This window comes from Microcaecilia unicolor, chromosome 1 (assembly GCF_901765095.1).
Source record: "Microcaecilia unicolor chromosome 1, aMicUni1.1, whole genome shotgun sequence".
Lineage (NCBI taxonomy): Eukaryota > Metazoa > Chordata > Amphibia > Gymnophiona > Siphonopidae > Microcaecilia > Microcaecilia unicolor.
This window is the reverse complement of record NC_044031.1, coordinates 281,403,838-281,419,737: the sequence shown is the minus strand read 5'-3', so window position 1 is coordinate 281,419,737 and position 15,900 is coordinate 281,403,838. Positions and strand designations below refer to the sequence as shown.

The 15,900-nt window shown below is 43.2% G+C and overlaps 1 long non-coding RNA gene across 1 annotated transcript; it reads right to left on the bottom strand.

Annotated features, from left to right (window-relative positions):
* Positions 1-83: 83 nt before the first annotated feature.
* Positions 84-7,443, bottom strand: LOC115460211. Its single transcript, XR_003940415.1, has 3 exons — positions 7,132-7,443; positions 2,868-2,940; positions 84-1,119 (listed from the first exon to the last, which is right to left on the bottom strand). It is a non-coding gene; the product is annotated as an uncharacterized LOC115460211 (long non-coding RNA).
* Between the last annotated feature and the right edge of the window lie 8,457 nt (positions 7,444-15,900).

Sequence of the window (15,900 nt, the reverse complement as noted above, 5' to 3'; positions counted from 1 at the left end):
AGTTACAATCTAACACACTCCATCAATGAGTAGAAACCTCTCAAAGAGGAAAGTTTTCAATCTTTTGCGAAATACCAAGTAATCAGGCAGACCCTTGATTGCCGTTGGCAGTGAGTTCCACCACTTAGCACCCTGGTATCTAAAGTCTACAGAGTAAACCGACATAGCACACTTTCTTAGAATCTGGAAGATGAAGTCTAAGGTAGTCCCTAGAACCAGAGGTTATATTGCATAGGGGAATAGTTCTTAATGGCTGCATATAATCCAGTAAATCAATCAATAGTATCCTCATACATTTCTGAATTTCTTGATATGATCTTACTGCTGCATATAAACTCTTCTAGATTAATGGAGGAAAAGCCTCAACAGATTTGATGATGCATATAATCCAGTGTCATGCCATATAATATTTGGAAGACAAAAACACATAATTTAAAAATAATCCTGGTTTTAATGGGCAGTCAGTGCATAATAATGGAGTGGCTCTATCAAAATGCGATACCTTGAAGACAAACCTAGCTGTATTTTGGGCCATTTGCATCTGTTTTAGGACAACCTCCTTACATCTAGCATAGAAAGAATTGTAGTAATCGAACTGAGTTAAAACCAAGGATTTAACTAGTAATCTAAAGATGTCAGGTGCGCTGAGGAAATGGACCAGCGCGTATCCAAAATGCACACCTACACCAGCGCAGGCCACTTTTAGGTGCACCTTAGTAAAAGGGCCCCTTAGTAATAATTTTAGCAATACAGGCAATACAATACTTAACCAGTGCTGAAGAAGGGAATAAACTAATATAGTAATGTAGTAATACTAGGAAAAGTCCTTAGTTTAAACAAAAATTAAAACTATAAAGCTGTACTGTTCAGTCTGTTAAATTTTTGTGGCAATTGTAGGCCAAGGATCCTGGTGGCAGATGAGTGACAATGATTATTCAATTCCCTCTGGTAACCGATGCGGAGAAGGTCCTGATGCTGTAAACTATATGTCTCTATGTTGGGCCTTGATATTTGGCTATAGGCCTTTTAGCAGAGACTTGCACTGAAGCACCTTTCATGTAGATTGATCTTCTATACGAGGAAGGTCATCCCTCCTCTGGAAAGACTGTGAATGAAAGACTTCAACAAATGTTAAAGGAAGGTTCTGCAAATGTGCAGCAATAGGTCAAACTAAATGGTTCAATACAGTCAATCAATTAAAATATATCAAACAACAACATATCAACCAACCTCATCACTGTTTGAAATATGGGCCTCATACTTATTTAGGCCATACATCAGTCAGTTTCTTCATGACTTATAGCAAGTTTTTATTATTATTATTATCATTATTATTACTGTCAGTATTATCATTATTATTATCCCTATTCCTCTGTTTTCAATCCATTTAGTGCTAATTTTGACTTTTGTTGCAGCCCAGTGCCTTAAAATGTCCATTGAATCAGTTTGTTTTATCACTTTTCTTTCATCTGTAATCTTGAAGCCTTACACATAACTTGTATTCAGATCACTGGATATAAAAGTTCCATTTCCTACTGTAGTATCTGAAATAATATCAGCTTCAATTCTTACCTATCCTAGAAATGCATATTATAATTTACGTGGACACCTCTCTAAGGTATTCACTTTACACGTAACATTTTGTCAACGTGCATTCACTTCTGCCTAACAATATCATTCATCTCCTGCTGCCATTCATAATGGCAGCTAAATTGCAATAAATAATTTTTCTCAATACAAATACATTTCTTTAACCCTTAACTTGTAACCTGAATAAATTCTATCTCACAATTCCTTCAGCCCCTTCATGGCTCTACTCCATACAACTCAAATATAACTTTAAACCTCTAACAACTGTACACAGGAAGGGCCACAATTAGAACAATCATTATGTAAGTACAGTACATTTATGGAGAGACCGATTAGAACGATAACAAGCGTATAAGTTTAACAATACAAAAACAGTTTAATGTAGTTACTTACTAACACTTAACATAATTAAAAAAAACATTTATGACACCTTATAGAATTCTCCAATTTCCCTAAAAATATGTAGCTTCCCATTACTTCTCCAACCGTCCTTTGCATATTTACTTTAGTATGTGTGTGTGGAAGAGGAGAACCACAGTCAAAAATGTGAACATAGTTGTACAAATTAAAAATTCAGGGCTCCTTTTACTAAGCATCGGTAAGCCCAATGTGGGCTTACCGCTTGCTATACAGGAAGTACAGCCAGGCTACCGCAGCAGCCCGGCGGTACTTCCCACCCCTAGCGCGCTGTCATTTCTGGCGCTACAAAAATGTATTAATTTTTGTAGCACCGGAGTGTACCCAGTGGTAATCAGGCAGTGCTGCGCACTACCCAGTTACCGCCGAGTTAATGCGAGAGCCCTTACTGCCACCTCAATGGGTGGTGGTAAGGGCTCCCCCCCCACCCGAAATGGCCACTCGGCAAGTGCTTTACTTGCCGCCCGGCCATTTCCTGTTGGAAAGCGAGACTTCCCTTTTACCAGCACCGGCCCCCTTTTGCTGCAGCTTGGTTAAAGGGGCCCTCAGAGAGGCATTACCTTTTCAGTTGGACAAAAATAGAACAAGACGCTGAGAGCTAGAATCAGAATAGAAAAAGTACAATATAAGTTAGGGCCCTGTTTACTAAGGTATGTTAGCGTTTTTAGCATGCGCTAAATGCTAGAGTTGCCAATATGTTTCTGTGGGCAACTTTAGCGTGTAGCGTGTGCTAATCATTAGCACATGCTAAAAATGCTAGCGCGCCCTTAGCAAACAGGGCCCTTAGACTTTAGCATTCCTTCCAGAGCCAAACACTGAAATATTATTTAATTCTTTAAAAAATAAAATAAAGCCAAAACCTCATAGTGTTGCAATTCTGTTATCCTTTCCTGTCACTAAAACAGGATGCAGGCGCTAATTTCAAACTGTAAACTGAAATACAAAGAACAAAAAAAGGCGTAATTCAGGATATAATTTCATTTCTAGAACAGCAACACTAACGTTAAAACAACTTTTTTTGGTACAACTACTATGCATCACTTACACATATAAGGAAAGTTTCATTTGAAACAAATACTACAAGTATGCCAATAAACTATTATAGAGCAGGACTTGAGGGTTGTTTTTTGTTTATTCCTTTTTTTCAGTTTCAATTATTTACAGCATGTAAAAATTCTACTAAAACAACCTTCCCTTTCCTCTGGTAAAGATAAAAGCCATAGTATTATGATGTCTTTTTTTTTTCCTTTCGTTAATAGGAACAGGACTCAAGATTGTTTAGCCTTTCCTTTCGGCATCTATATATATAAAAGGCAACCCCAACATTCTACATGAAGCCTCCAGCCGGAAGTGTGAAGCGCCAGAGATATCCGGTTTTCCCTTGAGTGAAGGAAAACAACACAGCACGAAATCCCTCTCTCTGTAACAGTGAAGGACTCAGAGGGGGGGAGGAGAGAGATGCCCTCACTCTCTCTGTAAGAAATAAAATAAAAGTGGGAGGACGACCAAGGATTCCAAAGACTGAAAGGATATATAATAATAAAGATGTTTATTGAGGTATAAAGACTCGACACAACGTCGTGTTTCTGCCGTTAGGCCTGCATCAGGAGTCTTAATGCCGAATGCTTTTGAGAACTATTTGATGAAGGCAAATCCTCAACAAAGGGAGGTCTTTAGAAAGACCGTTGTGAAGGTGAGCGTGCTTCGTTGTCTCCTCTGACACAACGCTTGTATAGAATGCTACAATAAGCCAATAAGCTGCCTTACCACTGTAAAAAATAGCGCCAGCTCGGAGCGGGCATTAGGGTGTTTGAAGACAGGATTTCTCACGATTCTTTCTTTAAAATATGCTGGTTATAACTGGTTTTGGAAGCAGAAAGAAGTAAGCGCTGGTTGAGACAACAAATGTGCGTGAATCAGAGCAGACCCAAAAGTGAAAGCACACATTGGTGCCTGTTTCCTGCATTTAAACATAAGCATGCCAAACTAAAAAAAAAAAAAATTGGAATGCTTTTATTTAAAGGCACAGAAATCAACACCACTGTGTGCTTCAGAATATGCACCAGTGATAAAGGTATTTCACTAACTGGCAACTTCTTCCTCCTCCTTCCCTCCTCCCCTCTGGTGTTCTGGACATGCGCAGAAGAGCTGTGTTTAGTGCCCAACTCTTGAGCACATGTGCCAGGTACCATCCTCCTCCTAAACAACTCCCTAATGCTCAATGCTATGAGTTGTGTCTATATTTGCATCTCATTAATATTGAGCATTAGGGAATTGTTCAGATGCGTTGTTCCAGCTCTATTTCTCCTGTGCTGTTCACTACAGCACTGGAGTTTAAAACATCAGGACTTAAACTCTGAATAAGATGTAAAATACTCTTTTAAAATAAATCATCCACACTTCCCCCTTCACTCTGTTTGCACAAAGTCCAGACTGCAAAAGTGGGAACTGTTTTTCTCTAAAGGGCCCTGCTTGATGTTGCTCGGGGCCAGTGTGTTGGTCTTCACTAGTGGGGTTTGGCCTGCTATCTTGTGCCTCTTCCACTAGCCTGTTCCTATTTCTAAAATGTAGGCAAGTTTAGGCAGCTGCATGTAGCAGTCAATTGAGGCTCCCCCATGTGGGGTCTCAGTTACCTAATTATTATATCCAATTTACCTTCTCAATTTCCAGGAATCTCTTGTTTACCCAAGAGCTTCCTTTAGGGATGGTTTGTATCTTCCCAGCTTATCTAAGAAAAAGAAAACTTTTAAGGTGATATTCAAAGCATGAACAATCTCAGTCTTATGCCACATTCCTTTAACAGGCAGATTCAATTAAAAATACACATTAACCCCCAAATTCTATAAAAGTCACTAAAAATTGCATGCACAATTTAATTGAATAACGAGCCGATTGGTGCCAATAATTGGCTTCTTAACAAGCAATTATTGGTGCTAATTGGATTTAATTACAATTTACATGTAAATATAGATACGAGTCCAAAAAGGGGGCGAGGCCATAGGGGAGTCATGGGTGGATTGAGGGCATTCCCACAATTTATGCATGTTGATACAAAATAACAGGGATCTTGCGTAGGGATTTACACCAAGGTTTCGTTGGTGTAAATGTTCATGCCTAAATGTAGTCACAGTTCTTGGTACTAAGCTCTATTCTATAAATGGTGCCTAATTTTAAATGTCGTTTATAGAATAGTGCTAAGCTCTTTTTTTTTCAGTGCCAAATTTTAGGCACCATTTATAGAATCTAGCCCTAAATACTATTTGCAACTCGAATTACCATACACGCACACAATCCAATGGAAGTACATTATTCCACAGTGGAAGAGTGGCCTAGTGGTTAGAGCACTGGTCTTACAATCAAGAGGTGGTCAGTTCAAATCCCACTGCTGCTCCTTGTGATCTTGGGCAAATCACTTAACCCTCCATTGCCTCAGGTACAAACTTAGATTGTGAGCCCACCTGGGACAGAGAAATATCCAGTGTATCTGAATGTAACTCACCTTGAGCTACTACTGAAAAAGGTGTGAGCTAAATCCAAATAAATAATGAGGTTCTGGAATACAGTCCTGTGTTACTACAGTAGACAAGGAATTTTATAGCACCCATAAACCAGATGGTTTCACACCCAGTAGTTCATTAGACCCAACACCAATTTGTAAACTTTAAATTTAGTTGTATTCTTTTCTATGCACAGAAATAATCTTTCTCTCCTTTAATATAACTGAACGTATTTGAACAGCAAAACGAAGCAAAGCATCAAATAACTGATTCATGGTTTTTCTATGAACTGCCTCTGGATCATCTTTAAACTTTGGGATTATCTGTTGCCAAACCTGTATATCTTCTGAAGTAAAGGTATATGAATATAAGGGTAGGCAATGCCATCAGAGTTCGGGACAGAATACTGTCATAAGGGGCACTGTGAGGGAGTGGAAAAGCTGACTGCCAGCTGGCTGTGAGTGTACCTAGAAACAGGAGAAGAGATTGGTAATGCTTCAAGGGATTCTGAGGCAGTCTAGATTTCCTGGATAGAGGTACAATGGTTAGGTGCCAAAAGCGACATTGAAGAGGTGGGCTTTGAGCAAGGATTTGAAGATGGGTAGGGAGGGGCTTGGCGTATGGGCTCAGGGAGTTTATTCAAAGCTTAGGGTGAGGTGAGGCAGAAAGGGCGAAGTCTGGAGGCGGTGGTGGATAAGGGTACTGAGAGGAGGGATTTGTCCTGATATAGAGGAGAAATGTCTGATAACCTAGGTTGAGTCCTCAAAGACAGTGTCGCTACTGGGGAATTTTTAATTCTGCAGCCTCTGCCCAGAGGTACCGATAAATCCATCTGGCGACGACGGGAATCCTCCAGTATTTAAGCATGCAATTTAGTGTGATCAAAGGTTCCTAACTGGAAAATGCATAGTAACCTGCGGTCACACCTTTAAAATTAATTATATACATCACTTTTTAACTTAGTACCAGACAAAGCATTCTGTGCTTTCAGAATTTTACCCAGGGGTCAATCACCTAATACTGGGGGGGGGGGGGGGGTTCTCAATCTGGAAAGAGAGTCCTCTCTGCATTTTTTTTCCTCCACCTGGGGCAGACTTCCCTTTAACTGACCCTGAATAGACCTAAAACCTTAACTGAGCTAAACTAAAAACTGAACTGAACAGACCAAAATACCAGAGTGCAACTAACCAGAATCCCTCAATTAAAAAAATATTAGAAATGACTGAACTTGATTAACCAAAAACAACTAAATCAAACTAACCAGAAATATCTGACTCGACCTGACCATAAATATCAGAACTGTCGTAACCAGAAATGTATACTGTCTGTGACACATACAGTTCAAAGAGAGGGAAAAAGGAAATAAATTGAATCCTCTTGCGGGAATGGAGACATAAATTCTACCACACAGCTTTATCAGTCCGAAGACTCGAATGGACAGTATAGTAAATGCCTGGATAACCAGAGTAAGGATTCAAAGGACTGGTCTAAAGACAAATCATAACAGAACAATAAACAGATAGAGTAAACAGACAGAGGAGACAGACAGGCTTACAATCTTTTAAAAACCACCTTACCGTCTCCAGGACGTCGCAAGACAACAGAATAACTCCAAAGGCGAACTCACCCATTTCAGATGGCCGGCCGGAGCATTCCTGGAGTCACTCAGGCAGTGTCTTCGGAGATGAGTTGGGGGGTCCCATGTGGGATACCAAACTGACGGGACAATTACTGAAATAGGGATCTCTTAAACAGGAAAGAGAGATATTAATCAATGTCAAAAATACAGAAAGAACCTGAGAAACCTTCAAATAAAAAATAAAGATTTCCTCAGTTCTTAAGCTGAGTAAAAACTAATACCAACGCAGAAGATTTCCTAACTCTAGCATATTCAGAGACCAAACAAGAGTATAAGCATTGAAAACATTTATTTGGCCAAAGTCTGTCTGTGCCTATACAAGTCAAAAACAGACAGCAGTGACCAAGGACTGGGAGCCTCCTTATATATCCTAAAATGGGGAATTGTTCCAAACTTCAAGGATATGTAATCAGCATTACAAGGCAAAACAAATATACAAATACCTCCATATATGGCAAGCAGTTCAAAACTTGGTTTGGGAGGTCAAGAAACCCCACTATTCCAAAACAACATCTGGTCATTACTAATTAGTACAACCATAGTGCTAATAACATCTTCAATTTAAATATAACTATAAATGTGCCGCATCACTTGAACTCTGGCATTCACATAATTTATGACAAAAGGTGGGAGTCCTTCAGTTAGTTTTAAGAAAAACATCTTATTGTTCTGTCCTTGGTACAGGGCCTTGTGTATCAGCAGCAGATAGCAGGCCCTACAACTGTTTCAACTACTTTTTCAACAATTAATATTGTCTCTGACTTAAAGCATACAATTTTAATTCTGTCATTTCCATAAATCCCTCTTTCACTTCCACAGATCACTCTGCATCTGCTCATTTAAAATAAGACTGCTTACATACATTACTTTGGTAAATACATCAGGCAATTTTATAGCAGTTATTTGTTTGACACAATATTGGCTTCATCTCGTACAGCACGGTAATCCTACTCAGATAATTAATATTACAACAAGCTTAAGTTCTGCACCTTTTATAGGGGCTCTTTTACAAAGCCAAAACAAGACTACCGCCAGGCTAGCATGCCCCCTGGTGGTAATTTCAGATTTGGCAAGCACCCATATTTCCTACCGTGCATGACATTTCCGGTGTTAATCGTCAGTAGGCACGCACCAACCAGTCACCGTGCTTGTGGCACGTGAGCTCTTACCACTAGATCAATGGGTGGCGTCAAGGGCTCAGGCTGTAAATAGGTGCATTATGGTTTCAATTTTACCGCAGGACCTTTTCCCGGCCTATTGAAAAAAAGCCCTTTCTCCCAGATGCGGTAAAAACTGGCCTGGCACACGCCAAAAATACGCGCCTACACTACCGCAGGCCACTTTTTGCTGTGGCTTAGTAAAAGGACCCCATAATTTCTCAATGTGGTGATGGCCAAGGCCAGAAGGATGCCTAGCTGCATATACAGTAGAGGGGCATAGCCAGCAGAAAGAAGATGATAATACCCCTGTAGAAGACACTGACTGCACTTGGAGTACTGTGTTCAGGTTTGGAGGCAATATCTTGCCAAGGACAGAGGAAAGCGACTAAAATGGTACAGTGGTGGAAATAAGTATTTGATCCCTTGCTGATTTTGTAAGTTTGCCCACTGACAAAGACATGAGCAGCCCATAATTGAAGGGTAGGTTATTGGTAACAGTGAGAGATAGCACATCACAAATTAAATCCGGAAAATCACATTGTGGAAAGTATATGAATTTATTTGCATTCTGCAGAGGGAAATAAGTATTTAATCCCTCTGGCAAACAAGACCTAATACTTGGTGGCAAAACCCTTGTTGGCAAGCACAGCGGTCAGACGTCTTCTGTAGTTGATGATGAGGTTTGCACACATGTCAGGAGGAATTTTGGTCCACTCCTCTTTGCAGATCATCTCTAAATCATTAAGAGTTCTGGGCTGTCGCTTGGCAACTCGCAGCTTCAGCTCCCTCCATAAGTTTTCAATGGGATTAAGGTCTGGTGACTGGCTAGGCCACTCCATGACCCTAATGTGCTTCTTCCTGAGCCACTCCTTTGTTGCCTTGGCTGTATGTTTTGGGTCATTGTCGTGCTGGAAGACCCAGCCACGACCCATTTTTAAGGCCCTGGCGGAGGGAAGGAGGTTGTCACTCAGAATTGTACGGTACATGGCCCCATCCATTCTCCCATTGATGCGGTGAAGTAGTCCTGTGCCCTTAGCAGAGAAACACCCCCAAAACATAACATTTCCACCTCCATGCTTGACAGTGGGGACGGTGTTCTTTGGGTCATAGGCAGCATTTCTCTTCCTCCAAACACGGCGAGTTGAGTTCATGCCAAAGAGCTCAATTTTTGTCTCATCTGACCACAGCACCTTCTCCCACTCACTCTCGGCATCATCCAGGTGTTCACTGGCAAACTTCAGACGGGCCGTCACATGTGCCTTCCGGAGCAGGGGGACCTTGCGGGCACTGCAGGATTGCAATCCGTTATGTCGTAATGTGTTACCAATGGTTTTCGTGGTGACAGTGGTCCCAGCTGCCTTGAGATCATTGACAAGTTCCCCCCTTGTAGTTGTAGGCTGATTTCTAACCTTCCTCATGATCAAGGATACCCCACGAGGTGAGATTTTGCGTGGAGCCCCAGATCTTTGTCGATTGACAGTCATTTTGTACTTCTTCCATTTTCTTACTATGGCACCAACAGTTGTCTCCTTCTCGCCCAGCGTCTTACTGATGGTTTTGTAGCCCATTCCAGCCTTGTGCAGGTGTATGATCTTGTCCCTGACATCCTTAGACAGCTCCTTGCTCTTGGCCATTTTGTAGAGGTTAGAGTCTGACTGATTCACTGAGTCTGTGGACAGGTGTCTTTCATACAGGTGACCATTGCCGACAGATGTCTGTCATGCAGGTAACGAGTTGATTTGGAGCATCTACCTGGTCTGTAGGGGCCAGATCTCTTACTGGTTGGTGGGGGATCAAATACTTATTTCCCTCTGCAGAATGCAAATAAATTCATATACTTTCCACTATGTGATTTTCCGGATTTAATTTGTGATGTGCTATCTCTCACTGTTACCAATAACCTACCTTTCAATTATGGGCTGCTCATGTCTTTGTCAGTGGGCAAACTTACAAAATCAGCAAGGGATCAAATACTTATTTCCACCACTGTATGGGATCGCTGCCAGAGTTTTAACTTGCAGACTTGAATATGTATACTGTGAAGGGGAGATACGATACGAGTACTTGAAACATATAAATGAACAAACATTTTCCAAAAACAGACTTTAGAACTAGAGGACATGAAATGCAGATACAAGGGGGAGACAAAAAAGCAACATCAGGAAGAACTTTTTCACAGAGAGCATATCTGAAATGCTCTTCCGTGGGAGGTGGTGGGGATGAAAACAGCGAGTGAATTAAAAAAGGCATGGAATAAACACAGAGGATCTCTTTATGGTAAGAGGTTAGAATAAAAGTATAGAATACTTGTACTCAAAAAGTAGCCATAATTGACTCACACAAATAATTAAGAAAAAAAGAGAGGGTGGGTGGCATAATTTGCACACAAGTAAACCCTAGCTACCTTTCTGGGCAGACTAGATGGACCATGTTAGTTTTTATCTATGTGCCATTGGGGCTCATTTTCAAAGTACTTACAAAGTTCCATAGAGGGGCATAATCGAAAGGGACGCCCAAGTTTTGTTGAGGACGTCCTCGCAAAACGTCCCGATGGAGGGTCGGGGAAACCCATATTATTGAAACAAGATGGACGTCCATCTTTCGTTTCGATAATACGGTCCGGGACGTCCAAGTCTTGACATTTAGGTCGTCCTTAGAGATGGTCGTCCCTAGACTTGGTTGTTTCTGATTTTCGACGATAATGGAAACCAAGGATGTCCATCTCAGAAATGACCAAATGCAAGCCCTTTGGTCGTGGGAGGAGCCAGCATTTGTAGTGCACTGGTCCCCCTGACATGCCAGGACACCAACCAGGCACCCTAGGGGGCACTGCAGTGGACTTCATAAATTGCTCCCAGGTACATAGCTCCCTTACCTTGTGTGCTGAGCATGGGCGTAGTTTTACTGTTTCATTTGGGGGGGGGGGGGGCAAAGGATGGGGCGGAGCATATTAGCATATTCATTTGCATATATATATATATATATATATATATGCAAATGATATGCTAATATGGAGGAAGGAAGGGAAAAAAAGCTGGCTTTTTTGGGGAATAACCATAATGAATATGTATGAGATATCAAGCCAGCTCTTTCTCCCTTCCTTCCTTCTTTCCTCCTTACCCAGCACTTCCTCTTAATCTCCAGTAGTATTTCCCCACCCCCTTTCCCATACCATACCAGTGTTGACCTTAGAAATGCATAGGCTCTATATGTAGATCCTTCAAGAGGTAGTGTGTCATGATTTAGGCTCTACACCCTTTCTGATGTTTTGGTGCCACCTCAGTAAGGCCAACACACAATCTCTCCACTGCAAAACGCTATACACGAACTTGTGCAAAAACACACTCATATCCTTATTAAACCATAACAGCACTAATTCCAAGGACAGGACGAGCTACAACCTTATGCGTGAGAAAGCAGAACTGTAATTACACCAGGCTCTAAAACACCAATACACTACCTCGTGAAAAAAAGCTAAACAAAAAGGGCTGCAAATACTACACGCTAGCAGAATACTGCACCTTAATCACACATGAAAAACATATGACACAACAGACATGACACAAGGAACTAGAAATAAAAAAGTATGAAGGCAAAATACCGAACTGGAAAGTTAACTCAAGAAGTCAGGCTCAGCATGCAGCAATACCAGAAAAATTGAAATTTACAAGCAAAATATCACAGACGCACATTTCAAAAAGCTGACATATTGTAATTAATAAATTCTGAATAAAATACTTTTTTCTACCTTTGTTGTCTGATCATTTAGTTTTTCTATTCGCTTTGGTCCCAGTGTCTTCTGTTTTATGCAGTGTCTTCTTTCCAGCAGGCTTCCCTCTGCTCCCCACCCCTCCCAGTCCCATCCATCTCCTGCTCCTTCCCTCTGCTCCCCAGCCCTCCCAGTCCCATCCATCTCCTGCTCCTTCCCTCTGCTCACCTCCTCTCCCAGTCCCATCCATCTCCTGCTCCTTCCCTCTGCTCCCCACCCCTCCCAGTCCCATCCATCTCCTGCTCCTTCCCTCTGCTCACCTCCTCTCCCAGTCCCATCCATCTCCTGCTCCTTCCCTCTGCTCCCTACCCCTCCCAGTCCCATCCATCTCCTGCTCCTTCCCTCTGCTCCCCACCCCTCCCAGTCCCATCCATCTTCCCTCTGCTGCCCTCCGCGAGATCCAGAATCGTGACTCCGTATACTCCCTCTCTTCCTCCCTCCCTCCAGCGCAACAGTCTTCAGCCTTTCTGTGCTCCTGGCAGCGGTAGCGACATATACACGCTGCCTTCGGTCTGCCCCGGAAGCCTTCTCTTCAAGTTCCTGTTCCCACCTATGCGGGAACAGGAACTTGAAGAGAAGGCTTCGGGGCAGAGCCGAAGGCAGCGTGTATACGTCGCTACCGCTGCCAGGAGCACAGAAAGGCTGAAGAAGACTGCTGCCTGCTCTGGAGGGAGGGAGGAAGAGAGGGGGTAGACAGATACGTGCTCGTCTCCGTCTGCTTCGCTTCCCTGCCCTCTCTGTCTGCGTCCCGCCTTCCTCCGATGTCATTTCCTTTCGGGCGGGACGCTGAGAGGGCAGGGAAGCGAAGCGGATGGAGAGACGAGCGTGCCTGCTTGTTTTTTTTTACTACTGGCGCCAGTTGTCGTCGTCGTTTGGGGGGGCATTGCCCCCCTCACCCCCCCCAGTCTACGCCCATGGTGCTGAGCCCCCCAAAACCCACTACCCACAACTGTACACCACTATCTCTACAAGTGTAACAGGTGTGGGGGGCGGGGGTAGGCCTGGGTCCGCCTGCCTGAAGTGCACTGCACCCACTAAAACTGCTCCAGGGACCTGCATACTGCTGTCATGGGGCTGGGTATGATATCTGAGGCTGGCATAGAGGGTGGCACAAAATATTTTTAAAGATGTTTTTTGAGGGTGGGAGGGGGTTAGTGACCACTGGGGGAGTAAGGGGAGGTCATCCCCGATTCTCTCTGGTGGTCATCTGGTCAGTTTAGGCACTTTTTGTGCCTTGGTCATAAGAAAAACAGGACCAGGTAAAGTCGTCCAAGTGCTCATCAGGAATGCCGTTTTTTTTCCATTATGGGTTGAGGACATCCAAGTGTTAGGCATGCCCAAGTCCCGCCTTTGCTATGCCTCCAACATGCTCCCGTGAACTTTGGCCGTCCCTGTGACGGAAAGCAGTTGAGGACGTCCAAAATCAGCTTTCAATTATACCGATTTGGACAACCCTGTGAGAAGGACGCCCATCTTCCGATTTGTGTCGAAAGATGGGCGTCCTTCTCTTTTGAAAATAAGCCTGTAAGTAACCTATGGAACTTGTAAGTCTAAGTGCTTTGAAAATGAGTCCCTATATAGTAAGTAACCTGTGGATCTTTGTAAGTCTAAGTGTTTCGAACATGAGCCCCTATATAGTAACCTATGGAACTTTGCAAGTCTAAATGCTTTGAAAATGAGCCCCTATATGGTAACCTATGGAACTTTGTAATTCTAAATGCTTTGACAATGAGCCCATATATAGTAACCTATGGATCTTTGTAAGTGTAAGTGCTTTGAAAATGAGCAGTAGTCTAAGGCCCTGCTGCTCAGAAGCAAACACGAACACTAGATACCGTTAGTACTGGACTAGCGCCCGTGTTTGTTGGCAAAAATATTCAGAGGCCCCTACCATGGGAAATACCGAGCTCGCCCCCAGATCAGCGCAAATAACATGCTAATCTAGTCAAAAAGATTTAAATTAGGTCTTTTTCTATTCCACTTTAATGCTCAGAGAACAGCGCCCTAGAGAAGGGTGCCCATACCACAGAAAATCTAACGCCAGCTCGGACCTGGCATTATGGATTTTGAATATAGTATTCGTGCTCTGGTTAGGCTCGGGAAGAGGCTCTGCGACTTGGGACGGAGGCTAGGCTGTGGCAGCAGCAGCTTTGGGCAGCTGAAGCTTCGGAGACCATGAGTGGTGATTGTGGCGGCAGCGGGGAGGTGGTTTGCTCAGGCTGGCTGGACTTGATGCTGGCAACCCCAACATACGATGTTGTACATCTCCATTTTTTAAACATCTCTCTGTGCACCCTTTTGGTCTCACTAGTTTCACAAGTTTTGGCAGTGGCAACGGGCAAAAAAAAAAGTTGTGTTCTTGCACTGAAGTGTGCCAAGCAGGGCGGTGGGAACTAATGGACATCTTTCTCCCTCGGGACATCATGTGATGATGCTTTCACAGGAGTGGAGGAACGTATCCACTGGCACCATCCTCCCAGTTTATTATTAGCGTTGAGCATTAGGAAGTAATTCTTTGGCACTGTTGTGGCAGTATTTTCTGGCACTGTTTTGTACAGCGCTGGAGTTTTGAGCATCTAGACCTAAGGCCCAATGCTCAAAAGTAAATGTAGGCACTAGAGGCCATTAGTGCTGGACTAGCGCCAGTGTTTACCTGTGCAGAATATTCAGAGGCCCGGAGTGCGGGAACAAACTAGCGCAGGAAGGAACCGCGCAATTTGCTCATGAGATCATTCGCTATTCCTTCCCAATGTTCAGCGGACAGCATGCCAGACAAGGGTGCTGTTTCCGCTGTAAACCCTATACCAGCTCAGAGCTGGCATTACAGTTGTGCCGAGCCATGGCAAGATTCCCAACACCAGAGAAAAGCTTAACATTGGACTGATCAAGCAAAACCCGAAGCTGCAGCACAGGAGACCACTGAGAACGGTGCTATGGAGATGGGCAGGAAAATGGCTGCAGGGCTTTTCCTTCAGCAGACAAGACTGGTAGAAGATGGGCAGTAGAGAGGGGAGGGGGCGGGGCACTGAATCCTTTCTGCATTGTAACATGCACGTTTCCCCACTTCAGATCGGGGCCCAGCTTCAGTAGGCTGTTGCATCTCTGGACAGCCAGCACTTCTTCCTCCTCCTTCTCTCCTCCCTATGGAGTTCTAGGCTTGCGCTCAAGAGCTGTGCTTAATGCAAGCCTTATGCCAAGATTTAGAATTATACTTAAGAATCAAGATGGTCGTCCTACACGACCCAGCCAGCTACTCCTCCAAGAAGGTTTAATGAGGAGCCTGGCCGGCATGCATGATCTTATCTGGCCCATCACTTCTATAGCGCTACCAGTCGTACGCAGCGCTTTACAATTGAACATTATCTGGGCTGAAGGAGTGGGCGGAGCTTGCCGTCATACTGGCCAGCACGAAACAATTGCTATCGCTATTGAAAACATTAGCAAACTTGTGAGGTTTTATTAAACCTCCTCGGTTTTGCATTTCTTAGGAGGGGATCGTGGGTGGGGTTTGGGGAGTTTTTAAGGGGTCTGTGAAGTGGGGGCTAAATTCAAAATTAATTTGTCGATGCTCCAGAGACCTTGTGTTCTGGAGTTCAGTGCTGCACTATATGTTTTTTTTTCCTGTTATAAAGAAATATATTTATCGTCATAAGAAAAAAATATAAAGACACATAGTGCAGCGGGGTTTCATTCCCACTACAGCTCCTTGTAAGTATGGGGCAAGTAAGTCACTTAACCCTTCATTGCTTCAGGTACAAAAATAAATCCATTGTTAACCGCAGACAGGCGGTATATCAATTCCCTTTCCTGGAACAATGACAAATACAT